The 13,116-nt window shown below is 44.7% G+C and overlaps 2 non-coding genes across 2 annotated transcripts; both read right to left on the bottom strand.

The window, feature by feature from the left end:
* Positions 1–653: 653 nt before the first annotated feature.
* trnaq-uug (transfer RNA glutamine (anticodon UUG)) lies at positions 654–725 on the bottom strand. The gene has a single exon. It is a non-coding gene; the product is annotated as a tRNA-Gln (tRNA).
* Positions 726–7,170: 6,445 nt separating this feature from the next.
* Positions 7,171–7,242, bottom strand: trnaq-uug (transfer RNA glutamine (anticodon UUG)). Its single transcript has one exon. It is a non-coding gene; the product is annotated as a tRNA-Gln (tRNA).
* Positions 7,243–13,116: the final 5,874 nt, after the last annotated feature.

The following is a 13,116-nucleotide window of genomic DNA, read 5'->3' as shown; positions in this document are numbered from 1 at the left end:
TTGGCGTGTGTCAACTTTTCCCATGAGCAGCAGGATTTAAGTCATTGAGTCCAGAAGCACGATAGCAAGGATTTAAGTCATTGAGTCCAGAAGTACGATAGCAAGGAGCAAATGAAGCCTTTGCTTTTTAAGCCCATGTTTCCCCAATTCCGACTCGGTTTGAGAGTGCCAATTTCACCGCCACGTCAGCAGTTGCGCATCACCTCTGTTTTTTCTCTCCCTTCCGCAAAGAACCTAAAAAGGTTCCACCGAGATTTGAACTCGGATCGCTGGATTCAAAGCGCAATTTTTTGATTTATTCTACAATTAAAAGGTAGCCAGTGCAAAGTTGCCAGCAGAGAGGAAATGCGTCCTGTTTTTTTGTGGTCATTGGAAATCACGCTGCAGCACCTGCACACGTGCTAGGGATCGCGCATCGTCTTTGTCTTTGAGAGCGATGGACACATTCTCTCCATCATCGAGGGGAATTAGCTCAAATGGTAGAGCGCTTGCTTAGCATGCGAGAGGTAGCAGGATCGATGCCTGCATTCTCCAGGGCTGTCCATCCTTTTTGCGCCCCCCCTTCAAGGGGCACTACCTAGATGAGCTCTTGCGGCTCAGTGCTGCCGAAAAAGTTTTTTTGAACGAGGTACTGCACACATTCCTGGAAAAGCAGGTCCCACCGAGATTTGAACTCGGATCGCTGGATTCAAAGCCCAGAGTGCTAACCATTACACCATGGAACAAACACACCCTGATAGCCGGCTGTCTGAGAGGCAGATAGCGATGAGGCTAGGTGGAATCAGGTAGATAAGAGCTGGCGTTTGGTCAATAGACCGCCTCGACTCAGACGTGGTTCCTCTGCCGAAACCCAGGATTGAACCAGGGACCTTTAGATCTTCAGTCTAACCCTCTCCCAACTGAGCTATTTCGGCCAGGTACTTGTGCGGTCTAGCCAGCAGCCATGTCTGGGAGACCGCCAGTCATTTTCGAGAAGAGCAGAGCGAAGGTCCCAGAGAGAAAATGAGTTGCCCGTACGGGGATCGAACCCTTGACCTTGGCACTATTAGCACCACGCTCTAACCAACTGAGCTAACCGGCCTCTCTCTGGCTCATTTTATCCCCAATTTCTCAGAAATATCCTGGTTGCCCTAATCAGACTGAAGAGATTAAAAGCAAAGCCTGATAATGGGCTCGTCCGGGATTTGAACCCGGGACCTCTCGGGATTCAAGAGATTTAAGTCATTGAGTCCAAAAGCACGATAGCAAGGAGCAAATGAAGCCTTTGCTTTTTAAGCCCATGTTTCCCCAATTCCGACTCTGTTTGAGATTGCCAATTTCACTGCCACGTCAGCAGTTGCGCATCACCTCTGCTTTTTCCCACCCTTCCGCAAAGAACCTAAAAAGGTTCTACCGAGATTGGAACTTGGATCGCTGGATTCAAAGCCCAAAGTGCTAACCATTACACCATGGAACCAACACTTCCTGATAGCTGGCTGTCTGAGAGGCAGATAGCGATGAGGCTAGGTGGAATCAGGTAGACTAAAAGAGGCGGACGTGGTTCCTCTGCCGAAACCCGGGATATAAATATCCTGGTTGCCCTAATCAGGCTGAAGAGATTAAAAGCAAAGCCTAATAATGGGCTCGTAATCGCAAAGCCTAATAATCCTTTTTTGTGGTCATTGGAAATCACGCTGCAGGACCTGCACACGAATAATGAGAAGCTTACTTACAGGAGCCTGGTCTGCAACACTGGACCCAGTTGATGTTGCAGGAGCAGAGGCAGCACTTGGCTGGACAGAAGGCTGTGGAGGAGACTGCAGAGGAGGCTGAGCAGGGCGCAGAGGAGGAGACTGCAGAGGGGCTGGGCAGGGCGCAGAGGAGGAGACTGCAGAGGACAGTAGCACGAGCCGGGGCAGGAGCAGGGCCTCTCGAGCCTGCAGTGGCTGGAGCGTAAAAAAACACAACAAAATTATCTTATTGTTTTAGACTTTCACTGCATGACTTTCTCAGCTCTGCTGGACAGCTACTGCGATTACAAGGTTTACTGCAAAGCATGTATGATTAGTAAAGAGATGACATGATGATGAAAACATGGAAGGAAGCAATGAAAATCATCCTGTTTTTCATCCAAGCACCATTAGAAGAAATACAAGAAGAAAAAAAGATGGGATCAGCCAAGTGTGAAGCGAAGCAGACCAAACACTACAACAGCCACTTATTCCAAGGGGAGGGGGGGAAGTGTGAGATGACAAGAATGAGCTTTAGTCAGTGATTACGATAAAAAATGAAATAAAACCTTTTACATACACCTTTAAATGATCTTTTTTCCTTTGAGGATGTTCACTCAAAGAGTGAATGTAGATTGACACCTGAGAAGTGCCATTCCTCTGTGTTGTGAAATAAAATAATATGTCATTTAAAAAATACTGTTTTGTTTTATTTGTAATTGTTTGTAAAATATTGTTCAAGATTTACATACCTTGAGGAAGTTGTTCCTCAGTTTGCGAGGCTACAGTTGCCATCTCCAGGTCATCTTCCTCCTCAAAAAAATCCGTAGCACAGAGTCTGTAAAATAACATGAAACACTAAGCACATGTCACCAACACACTTGTATGCGTTAAGTGATACTCACCACATGTAAAGAGCTGTCTCCGGGCTGCGGACTCAGACGCAGGATGTACACGTGGTCCTGCAGCTGTTGAACACGTATTTTCGTTAGACATATATACTGCATAATATATACTGTAATGATTTTAAAGATTGCAAATCACTTACAGGGTTTGGCTGGAGCCAAAATCTTTTGTGCCAGCTGTGAAGCAAATAAATGCTTCCCCTGCGCCAACAGGGCCTTCACATTGGTCGCCAGCAGTGGCCTGTTCTTAGTGGCAGTAGGTGGAGGAGGAAGAGACACAGTGGCAGTGGGCACAGCAGCAGTGAGGACAGATGCAGTGGGCACAGTGGTGGTGGGCACGTGGGCTGGAGCCTCCCTCTTCAGCACGTATGCTTTGAAAAGGGCCATATTGGTGTTAGGCCTGGCCTTTGCCTTCTTCAGGTAGGTGATGAGAGCCTGGGCCTCCTTGCTTGGGTCCTCATAAACCTCCTTCATTGACCTACCCTTAAAATCCCCAAACTCTACCATCAGACATCCAGAGTCTCCTGTCCTCTGGGCCTCCTGCAGCATGGCCTGTTTTATATGATACACCTCCACAGCCTCGCCTACCTCCCTGATCTGCGAGGTGTATCTGAGGAACAGGTGTTTGTTGTCAGACAGCGGGTTGTCCCTCTCCTCCTCCCCCAAAATGCTGCTGACCAGATAGCAGGCATACCCCAGTGAGTTCTCCAGCAGCCACAGGAACCTCTGACCCTGGTGTTTCCCAAACTGGATCTTGCAGTGAGCCAGAACCAGGAACTGGTCTCCAGGATTCCCTCCATTCTGCCTCACAAAGGCAGTGGCCTCAGCCAGGACCTCCTCCTTACACCTGGCCCTCCCTGCCAACACGATCTTCCTCCTATTGGCCTCCTCAGTTGGCCCCATAAGGAGTCGACCCTCAGAGGTTCTTCGTAAAACCGGGTATGCATACATAATCTGAAAGGACACAGGCATAAACAGAACGTTACATAGCTGTCATATTCCAACTGAAAGTATTTTACTACAGCATTTCTTTTTTATGTAATTAATTATTATATTATTATAATAATTAATGATTATTATTATTATGAGCATAAGCATTATTGTTTTTTATACAACTGTGAATCACTTTGAATTGCCTTGTGTACAAATTGTAAATAGTGTGATGAACTTATTAATAAGAAAATAAATAACACTTCTTGGTACAATCTTGCTGGTATCATGCCATGCTTAAATCGTTTTGTTTTGTTTAGCTTTTGTGGCAGAGATTACTAAGAAACACCAAATATAACATAAAGGCGTTTATGACAATTCATAATAATATGATCATCAAACAGATCTAAAACTTAAAATGGTATATCAAATCGTTTTGGTATATCTTTTATAACATAGTTGAGAATCATTTGTTGAAACAAAAAAACACTTGTTTTTGCCTATTCATGTCTTTTTAAATATGTATAACATAGTATTTAAAAAGATAACATAAATATGTATACTGGTGTATAACATAGTATAGTATAACATATATGAATTAAACTTTTTTTTTAAAGGTTTTAGTAAAAATCTTCTTGTGCTCAAAATAATGTAATGAATGACACAAAAAAATACTAAATTAACAACAACAAAAAAATGGTTTAACGAGGATATAGCTTAATTAGCGGTCGGCTAATTATCTTGACAGTAGTGGCATGTTTTTTACTGTATATCATGGTAAAGTTGCAGGTTCACATGTACAGAAGAAAACGTGTGCTATTACACGCTAGCTAGCTTTATTGGCATGTTTAATTGTCTAAAAACAAACACTGTTTTTTAATAAATAATGATCGATTATACAGTTGTGAAGAATAGACTTACCTGTTGCAAAGATGACGATAATTACTACTGATGACGACTACTTCCTGCTCAGCTACTGTTCGGACGCTCTCGCTTACTGCTCCGCGCTTTGCTCTATCGCTTTTATATTTCTATATTTTATCTCCTTTTATCACCTAATTTTAACTTCAGCAAATCAGCACGGTGCTCAAACGCTTGGATTACTACAAAAAAAAGCAGAATTATTTTATTCGACCAGCCTCCCACTGAAAGCTTACATTCCGGGGAAGAGAAAACACAACTGCCTACATTCATAAGGATAAGAAAATGCCTCCTCTGGAATCTACTTGCTGCTCCAACTGCCACAGACTTTTACAAAGGATTGCAATTCTTGAAAAAAAGTTAATTGCGGGACCACCAAACCAGACGGAACACACAACAGAGCTTCGTCATGGACGTCCTCAGCATACAGCCGGTGAGTCCCATGAATCTAGTGCTTCTCGACAGGCCATACTGAGTGTAGAGAAACAAGCCGATCGTTTTACTAATCGATGGCACAAACAGGGTGCGAGACCCAAAGGCACTCGAGACATCAGATTGTCACGAGCATCACATATTACTGCAGTAGCATCCTCTACCCCAGATACGGCTCTGACAAGGACTGCAAACACTGGTCTCCTACCACCGCCTATACATCTTGAGAACAGATTTGAAGTATTAATGAATGAGGAATCCCCAAATTTGATGAATGTGATCGCACACAGACAGAATCAGCCAGTAGCTAACACTGATGCTAACTGGGGCTCAAGGTCGAGCAGACAGCGGCACTCAGCTCACAGTGCAGCCGAGCCCAGAACTCTGATAGTGGGCGACTCCGTAATCAGAAACATTAATAGCAGGGATACAACAATGTGCTGCCTTCCACAAGCAACAACTTCTGATGTAAACAGGGAACTTCAGAACATTCTGATGAAACATAAGACTGCAAATCGACTCATCATTCATGTGGGGAAGAATGATATTCATAAAGAGCAGTCGGAACTTCTTAAAAAGGATTTCAATGAACTTTTTGAAACACTTAAAAGACTGAAAGTTCAAACATTCATCAGTGGACCACTCCCAGCAAGAGGAACAAACAGGTTTTCATGGTTGCTTGGGCTTAATACATGGCTGAAAAAACCTGCAATATAAAAGTAGTGAACTGTATTGACAACTTCAATCTTTTCTGGAGTCAGAGGCAACTGTTTCAACAGGATGGCCACCACCCAAACAAACTTGGTTCAAGAGTGCTAAAGGACAATATCTACTTCTCCCTCCGTCATCCTTCTGCAATGTGTGCCAATCCACTCAACCTGAATGGCACACACACACCTGGATACAGTATGAATGACCACAGGATTTCACTTCAGCACCTGAATGGACATGGGGTTGACACATCACACAAGGACAGTGATAACACCACTCAGCCACAACAACCTCTGCTCACGGACACAATCTCAGCTGAGCCCTGCCCACAGAGCTCACCACAGACAGACTGTGACATACCAGCACTGCTCCAAGATACAGCACCCATAGACGACTTTCTGGAAAACAGCCAGGGAAACCAGGACAGCATATTACAGCCTCCAATAACACCAGAGCAAAAATCCCTCTCACCGGAAACATTATCACTCTCTCCAGCATCTCCACTTCTGTGCTTCTCAGAGAAAATGGAACAACTGGTGCATGCTGGAACTAGACTATCCCACTCTTTTGCTGCGAGCCCCCAGATACCAACCAAAAAAACGCCAGGCCCCACAACCACCAAAGCCTGCGGGCCCAGCTCGCCCTCCCCCTCCTCCTGTGAGAGCTCTTCGGCCTCAAATGGTAAATTAGCTCAAATGGTAGAGCGCTTGCTTAGCATGCGAGAGGTAGCGGGATTGATGGCTGCATTCTCCAGGGCTGTCCATCCTTTTTACGCCCCCCCTTCATGGGGCACTACCTAGATGAGCTCTTGCGGCTCAGTGCTGCCGAAAAAGTTTTTTTGAACGAGGTACTGCACACATTCCTGGAAAAGCAGGTCCCACAGAGATTTGAACTCGGATCGCTGGATTCAGAGCCAAGAGTGCTAACCATTACACCATGGAACCTTGGCGTGTGTCAACTTTTCCCATGAGCAGCAGAGATTTAAGTCATTGAGTCCAGAAGCACGATAGCAAGGAGAAAATGAAGCCTTTGCTTTATAAGCCCATGTTTCCCCGATTCCGACTCGGTTTGAGAGTTCCAATTTCACCGCCACGTCAGCAGTTGCGCATCACCTCTGTTTTTTCCCTCCCTTCCACAAAGAACCTAAAAAGGTTCCACCGAGATTTGAACTCGGATCGCTGGAGTCAAAGCGCAATTTTTTGATTAAATCTACAATTAAAAGGTAGCCAGTGCAAAGTTGCCAGCACAGAGGAAATGCGGCCTGTTTTTTTGTGGTCATTGGAAATCACGCTGCAGCACCTGCACACGTGCTAGGGATCGCGCCTCGTCTTTGTCTTTGAGAGCGATGGACACCTTCTCTCCATCATTGAGGGGAATTAGCTCAAATGGTAGAGCGCTCGCTTAGCATGCGAGAGGTAGCGGGATTGATGCCTGCATTCTCCAGTGCTGTCCATCCTTTTTACGCCCCCCTTCAAGGGGCACTACCTAGATGAGCTCTTGCGGCTCAGTGCTGCCGAAAATGTTTTTTCGAACGAGGTACTGCACACATTCCTGGCAAATGCAGGTCCCACCGAGATTTGAACTCGGATCGCTGGATTCAAAGCCCAGAGTGCTAACCATTACACCATGGAACAAACACAACCTGATAGCTGGCTGTCTGAAAGGCAGATAGCGATGAGGCTAGGTGGAATCAGGTAGATAAGAGCTGGCGTTTGGTCAATAGACCGCCTCGACTCAGACGTGGTTCCTCTGCCGAAACCCAGGATTGAACCAGGGACCTTTAGATCTTCAGTCTAACCCTCTCCCAACTGAGCTATTTCGGCCAGGTACTTGTGCGGTCTAGCCAGCAGCCATGTCTGGGAGACCGCCAGTCATTTTCGAGAAGAGCAGAGCGAAGGTCCCAGAGAGAAAATGAGTTGCCCGTACGGGGATCGAACCCTTGACCTTGGCACTATTAGCACCACGCTCTAACCAACTGAGCTAACCGGCCTCTCTCTGGCTCATTTTATCCCCAATTTCTCAGAAATATCCTGGTTGCCCTAATCAGACTGAAGAGATTAAAAGCAAAGCCTGATAATGGGCTCGTCCGGGATTTGAACCCGGGACCTCTCGGGATTCAAGAGATTTAAGTCATTGAGTCCAAAAGCACGATAGCAAGGAGCAAATGAAGCCTTTGCTTTTTAAGCCCATGTTTCCCCAATTCCGACTCTGTTTGAGATTGCCAATTTCACTGCCACGTCAGCAGTTGCGCATCACCTCTGCTTTTTCCCACCCTTCCGCAAAGAACCTAAAAAGGTTCTACCGAGATTGGAACTTGGATCGCTGGATTCAAAGCCCAAAGTGCTAACCATTACACCATGGAACCAACACTTCCTGATAGCTGGCTGTCTGAGAGGCAGATAGCGATGAGGCTAGGTGGAATCAGGTAGACTAAAAGAGGCGGACGTGGTTCCTCTGCCGAAACCCGGGATATAAATATCCTGGTTGCCCTAATCAGGCTGAAGAGATTAAAAGCAAAGCCTAATAATGGGCTCGTAATCGCAAAGCCTAATAATCCTTTTTTGTGGTCATTGGAAATCACGCTGCAGGACCTGCACACGAATAATGAGAAGCTTACTTACAGGAGCCTGGTCTGCAACACTGGACCCAGTTGATGTTGCAGGAGCAGAGGCAGCACTTGGCTGGACAGAAGGCTGTGGAGGAGACTGCAGAGGAGGCTGAGCAGGGCGCAGAGGAGGAGACTGCAGAGGGGCTGGGCAGGGCGCAGAGGAGGAGACTGCAGAGGACAGTAGCACGAGCCGGGGCAGGAGCAGGGCCTCTCGAGCCTGCAGTGGCTGGAGCGTAAAAAAACACAACAAAATTATCTTATTGTTTTAGACTTTCACTGCATGACTTTCTCATTTCTGCTGGACAGCTACTGCGATTACAAGGTTTACTGCAAAGCATGTATGATTAGTAAAGAGATGACATGATGATGAAAACATGGAAGGAAGCAATGAAAATCATCCTGTTTTTCATCCAAGCACCATTAGAAGAAATACAAGAAGAAAAAAAGATGGGATCAGCCAAGTGTGAAGCGAAGCAGACCAAACACTACAACAGCCACTTATTCCAAGGGGAGGGGGGGAAGTGTGAGATGACAAGAATGAGCTTTAGTCAGTGATTACGATAAAAAATGAAATAAAACCTTTTACATACACCTTTAAATGATCTTTTTTCCTTTGAGGATGTTCACTCAAAGAGTGAATGTAGATTGACACCTGAGAAGTGCCATTCCTCTGTGTTGTGAAATAAAATAATATGTCATTTAAAAAATACTGTTTTGTTTTATTTGTAATTGTTTGTAAAATATTGTTCAAGATTTACATACCTTGAGGAAGTTGTTCCTCAGTTTGCGAGGCTACAGTTGCCATCTCCAGGTCATCTTCCTCCTCAAAAAAATCCGTAGCACAGAGTCTGTAAAATAACATGAAACACTAAGCACATGTCACCAACACACTTGTATGCGTTAAGTGATACTCACCACATGTAAAGAGCTGTCTCCGGGCTGCGGACTCAGACGCAGGATGTACACGTGGTCCTGCAGCTGTTGAACACGTATTTTCGTTAGACATATATACTGCATAATATATACTGTAATGATTTTAAAGATTGCAAATCACTTACAGGGTTTGGCTGGAGCCAAAATCTTTTGTGCCAGCTGTGAAGCAAATAAATGCTTCCCCTGCGCCAACAGGGCCTTCACATTGGTCGCCAGCAGTGGCCTGTTCTTAGTGGCAGTAGGTGGAGGAGGAAGAGACACAGTGGCAGTGGGCACAGCAGCAGTGAGGACAGATGCAGTGGGCACAGTGGTGGTGGGCACGTGGGCTGGAGCCTCCCTCTTCAGCACGTATGCTTTGAAAAGGGCCATATTGGTGTTAGGCCTGGCCTTTGCCTTCTTCAGGTAGGTGATGAGAGCCTGGGCCTCCTTGCTTGGGTCCTCAGTGAGTTCTCCAGCAGCCACAGGAACCTCTGACCCTGGTGTTTCCCAAACTGGATCTTGCAGTGAGCCAGAACCAGGAACTGGTCTCCAGGATTCCCTCCATTCTGCCTCACAAAGGCAGTGGCCTCAGCCAGGACCTCCTCCTTACACCTGGCCCTCCCTGCCAACACGATCTTCCTCCTATTGGCCTCCTCAGTTGGCCCCATAAGGAGTCGACCCTCAGAGGTTCTTCGTAAAACCGGGTATGCATACATAATCTGAAAGGACACAGGCATAAACAGAACGTTACATAGCTGTCATATTCCAACTGAAAGTATTTTACTACAGCATTTCTTTTTTATGTAATTAATTATTATATTATTATAATAATTAATGATTATTATTATTATGAGCATAAGCATTATTGTTTTTTATACAACTGTGAATCACTTTGAATTGCCTTGTGTACAAATTGTAAATAGTGTGATGAACTTATTAATAAGAAAATAAATAACACTTCTTGGTACAATCTTGCTGGTATCATGCCATGCTTAAATCGTTTTGTTTTGTTTAGCTTTTGTGGCAGAGATTACTAAGAAACACCAAATATAACATAAAGGCGTTTATGACAATTCATAATAATATGATCATCAAACAGATCTAAAACTTAAAATGGTATATCAAATCGTTTTGGTATATCTTTTATAACATAGTTGAGAATCATTTGTTGAAACAAAAAAACACTTGTTTTTGCCTATTCATGTCTTTTTAAATATGTATAACATAGTATTTAAAAAGATAACATAAATATGTATACTGGTGTATAACATAGTATAGTATAACATATATGAATTAAACTTTTTTTTTAAAGGTTTTAGTAAAAATCTTCTTGTGCTCAAAATAATGTAATGAATGACACAAAAAAATACTAAATTAACAACAACAAAAAAATGGTTTAACGAGGATATAGCTTAATTAGCGGTCGGCTAATTATCTTGACAGTAGTGGCATGTTTTTTACTGTATATCATGGTAAAGTTGCAGGTTCACATGTACAGAAGAAAACGTGTGCTATTACACGCTAGCTAGCTTTATTGGCATGTTTAATTGTCTAAAAACAAACACTGTTTTTTAATAAATAATGATCGATTATACAGTTGTGAAGAATAGACTTACCTGTTGCAAAGATGACGATAATTACTACTGATGACGACTACTTCCTGCTCAGCTACTGTTCGGACGCTCTCGCTTACTGCTCCGCGCTTTGCTCTATCGCTTTTATATTTCTATATTTTATCTCCTTTTATCACCTAATTTTAACTTCAGCAAATCAGCACGGTGCTCAAACGCTTGGATTACTACAAAAAAAAGCAGAATTATTTTATTCGACCAGCCTCCCACTGAAAGCTTACATTCCGGGGAAGAGAAAACACAACTGCCTACATTCATAAGGATAAGAAAATGCCTCCTCTGGAATCTACTTGCTGCTCCAACTGCCACAGACTTTTACAAAGGATTGCAATTCTTGAAAAAAAGTTAATTGCGGGACCACCAAACCAGACGGAACACACAACAGAGCTTCGTCATGGACGTCCTCAGCATACAGCCGGTGAGTCCCATGAATCTAGTGCTTCTCGACAGGCCATACTGAGTGTAGAGAAACAAGCCGATCGTTTTACTAATCGATGGCACAAACAGGGTGCGAGACCCAAAGGCACTCGAGACATCAGATTGTCACGAGCATCACATATTACTGCAGTAGCATCCTCTACCCCAGATACGGCTCTGACAAGGACTGCAAACACTGGTCTCCTACCACCGCCTATACATCTTGAGAACAGATTTGAAGTATTAATGAATGAGGAATCCCCAAATTTGATGAATGTGATCGCACACAGACAGAATCAGCCAGTAGCTAACACTGATGCTAACTGGGGCTCAAGGTCGAGCAGACAGCGGCACTCAGCTCACAGTGCAGCCGAGCCCAGAACTCTGATAGTGGGCGACTCCGTAATCAGAAACATTAATAGCAGGGATACAACAATGTGCTGCCTTCCACAAGCAACAACTTCTGATGTAAACAGGGAACTTCAGAACATTCTGATGAAACATAAGACTGCAAATCGACTCATCATTCATGTGGGGAAGAATGATATTCATAAAGAGCAGTCGGAACTTCTTAAAAAGGATTTCAATGAACTTTTTGAAACACTTAAAAGACTGAAAGTTCAAACATTCATCAGTGGACCACTCCCAGCAAGAGGAACAAACAGGTTTTCATGGTTGCTTGGGCTTAATACATGGCTGAAAAAACCTGCAATATAAAAGTAGTGAACTGTATTGACAACTTCAATCTTTTCTGGAGTCAGAGGCAACTGTTTCAACAGGATGGCCACCACCCAAACAAACTTGGTTCAAGAGTGCTAAAGGACAATATCTACTTCTCCCTCCGTCATCCTTCTGCAATGTGTGCCAATCCACTCAACCTGAATGGCACACACACACCTGGATACAGTATGAATGACCACAGGATTTCACTTCAGCACCTGAATGGACATGGGGTTGACACATCACACAAGGACAGTGATAACACCACTCAGCCACAACAACCTCTGCTCACGGACACAATCTCAGCTGAGCCCTGCCCACAGAGCTCACCACAGACAGACTGTGACATACCAGCACTGCTCCAAGATACAGCACCCATAGACGACTTTCTGGAAAACAGCCAGGGAAACCAGGACAGCATATTACAGCCTCCAATAACACCAGAGCAAAAATCCCTCTCACCGGAAACATTATCACTCTCTCCAGCATCTCCACTTCTGTGCTTCTCAGAGAAAATGGAACAACTGGTGCATGCTGGAACTAGACTATCCCACTCTTTTGCTGCGAGCCCCCAGATACCAACCAAAAAAACGCCAGGCCCCACAACCACCAAAGCCTGCGGGCCCAGCTCGCCCTCCCCCTCCTCCTGTGAGAGCTCTTCGGCCTCAAATGGTAAATTAGCTCAAATGGTAGAGCGCTTGCTTAGCATGCGAGAGGTAGCGGGATTGATGGCTGCATTCTCCAGGGCTGTCCATCCTTTTTACGCCCCCCCTTCATGGGGCACTACCTAGATGAGCTCTTGCGGCTCAGTGCTGCCGAAAAAGTTTTTTTGAACGAGGTACTGCACACATTCCTGGAAAAGCAGGTCCCACAGAGATTTGAACTCGGATCGCTGGATTCAGAGCCAAGAGTGCTAACCATTACACCATGGAACCTTGGCGTGTGTCAACTTTTCCCATGAGCAGCAGAGATTTAAGTCATTGAGTCCAGAAGCACGATAGCAAGGAGAAAATGAAGCCTTTGCTTTATAAGCCCATGTTTCCCCGATTCCGACTCGGTTTGAGAGTTCCAATTTCACCGCCACGTCAGCAGTTGCGCATCACCTCTGTTTTTTCCCTCCCTTCCACAAAGAACCTAAAAAGGTTCCACCGAGATTTGAACTCGGATCGCTGGAGTCAAAGCGCAATTTTTTGATTAAATCTACAATTAAAAGGTAGCCA

The sequence above is a fragment of the Siphateles boraxobius genome, unplaced genomic scaffold, assembly GCF_051911475.1.
Source record: "Siphateles boraxobius isolate OS27281-9 unplaced genomic scaffold, OSU_SipBor_1 19, whole genome shotgun sequence".
NCBI lineage: Eukaryota > Metazoa > Chordata > Actinopteri > Cypriniformes > Leuciscidae > Siphateles > Siphateles boraxobius.
The sequence above is the reverse complement of the archived record's forward strand: the minus strand, read 5'-3'. Positions and strand labels throughout refer to the sequence as shown.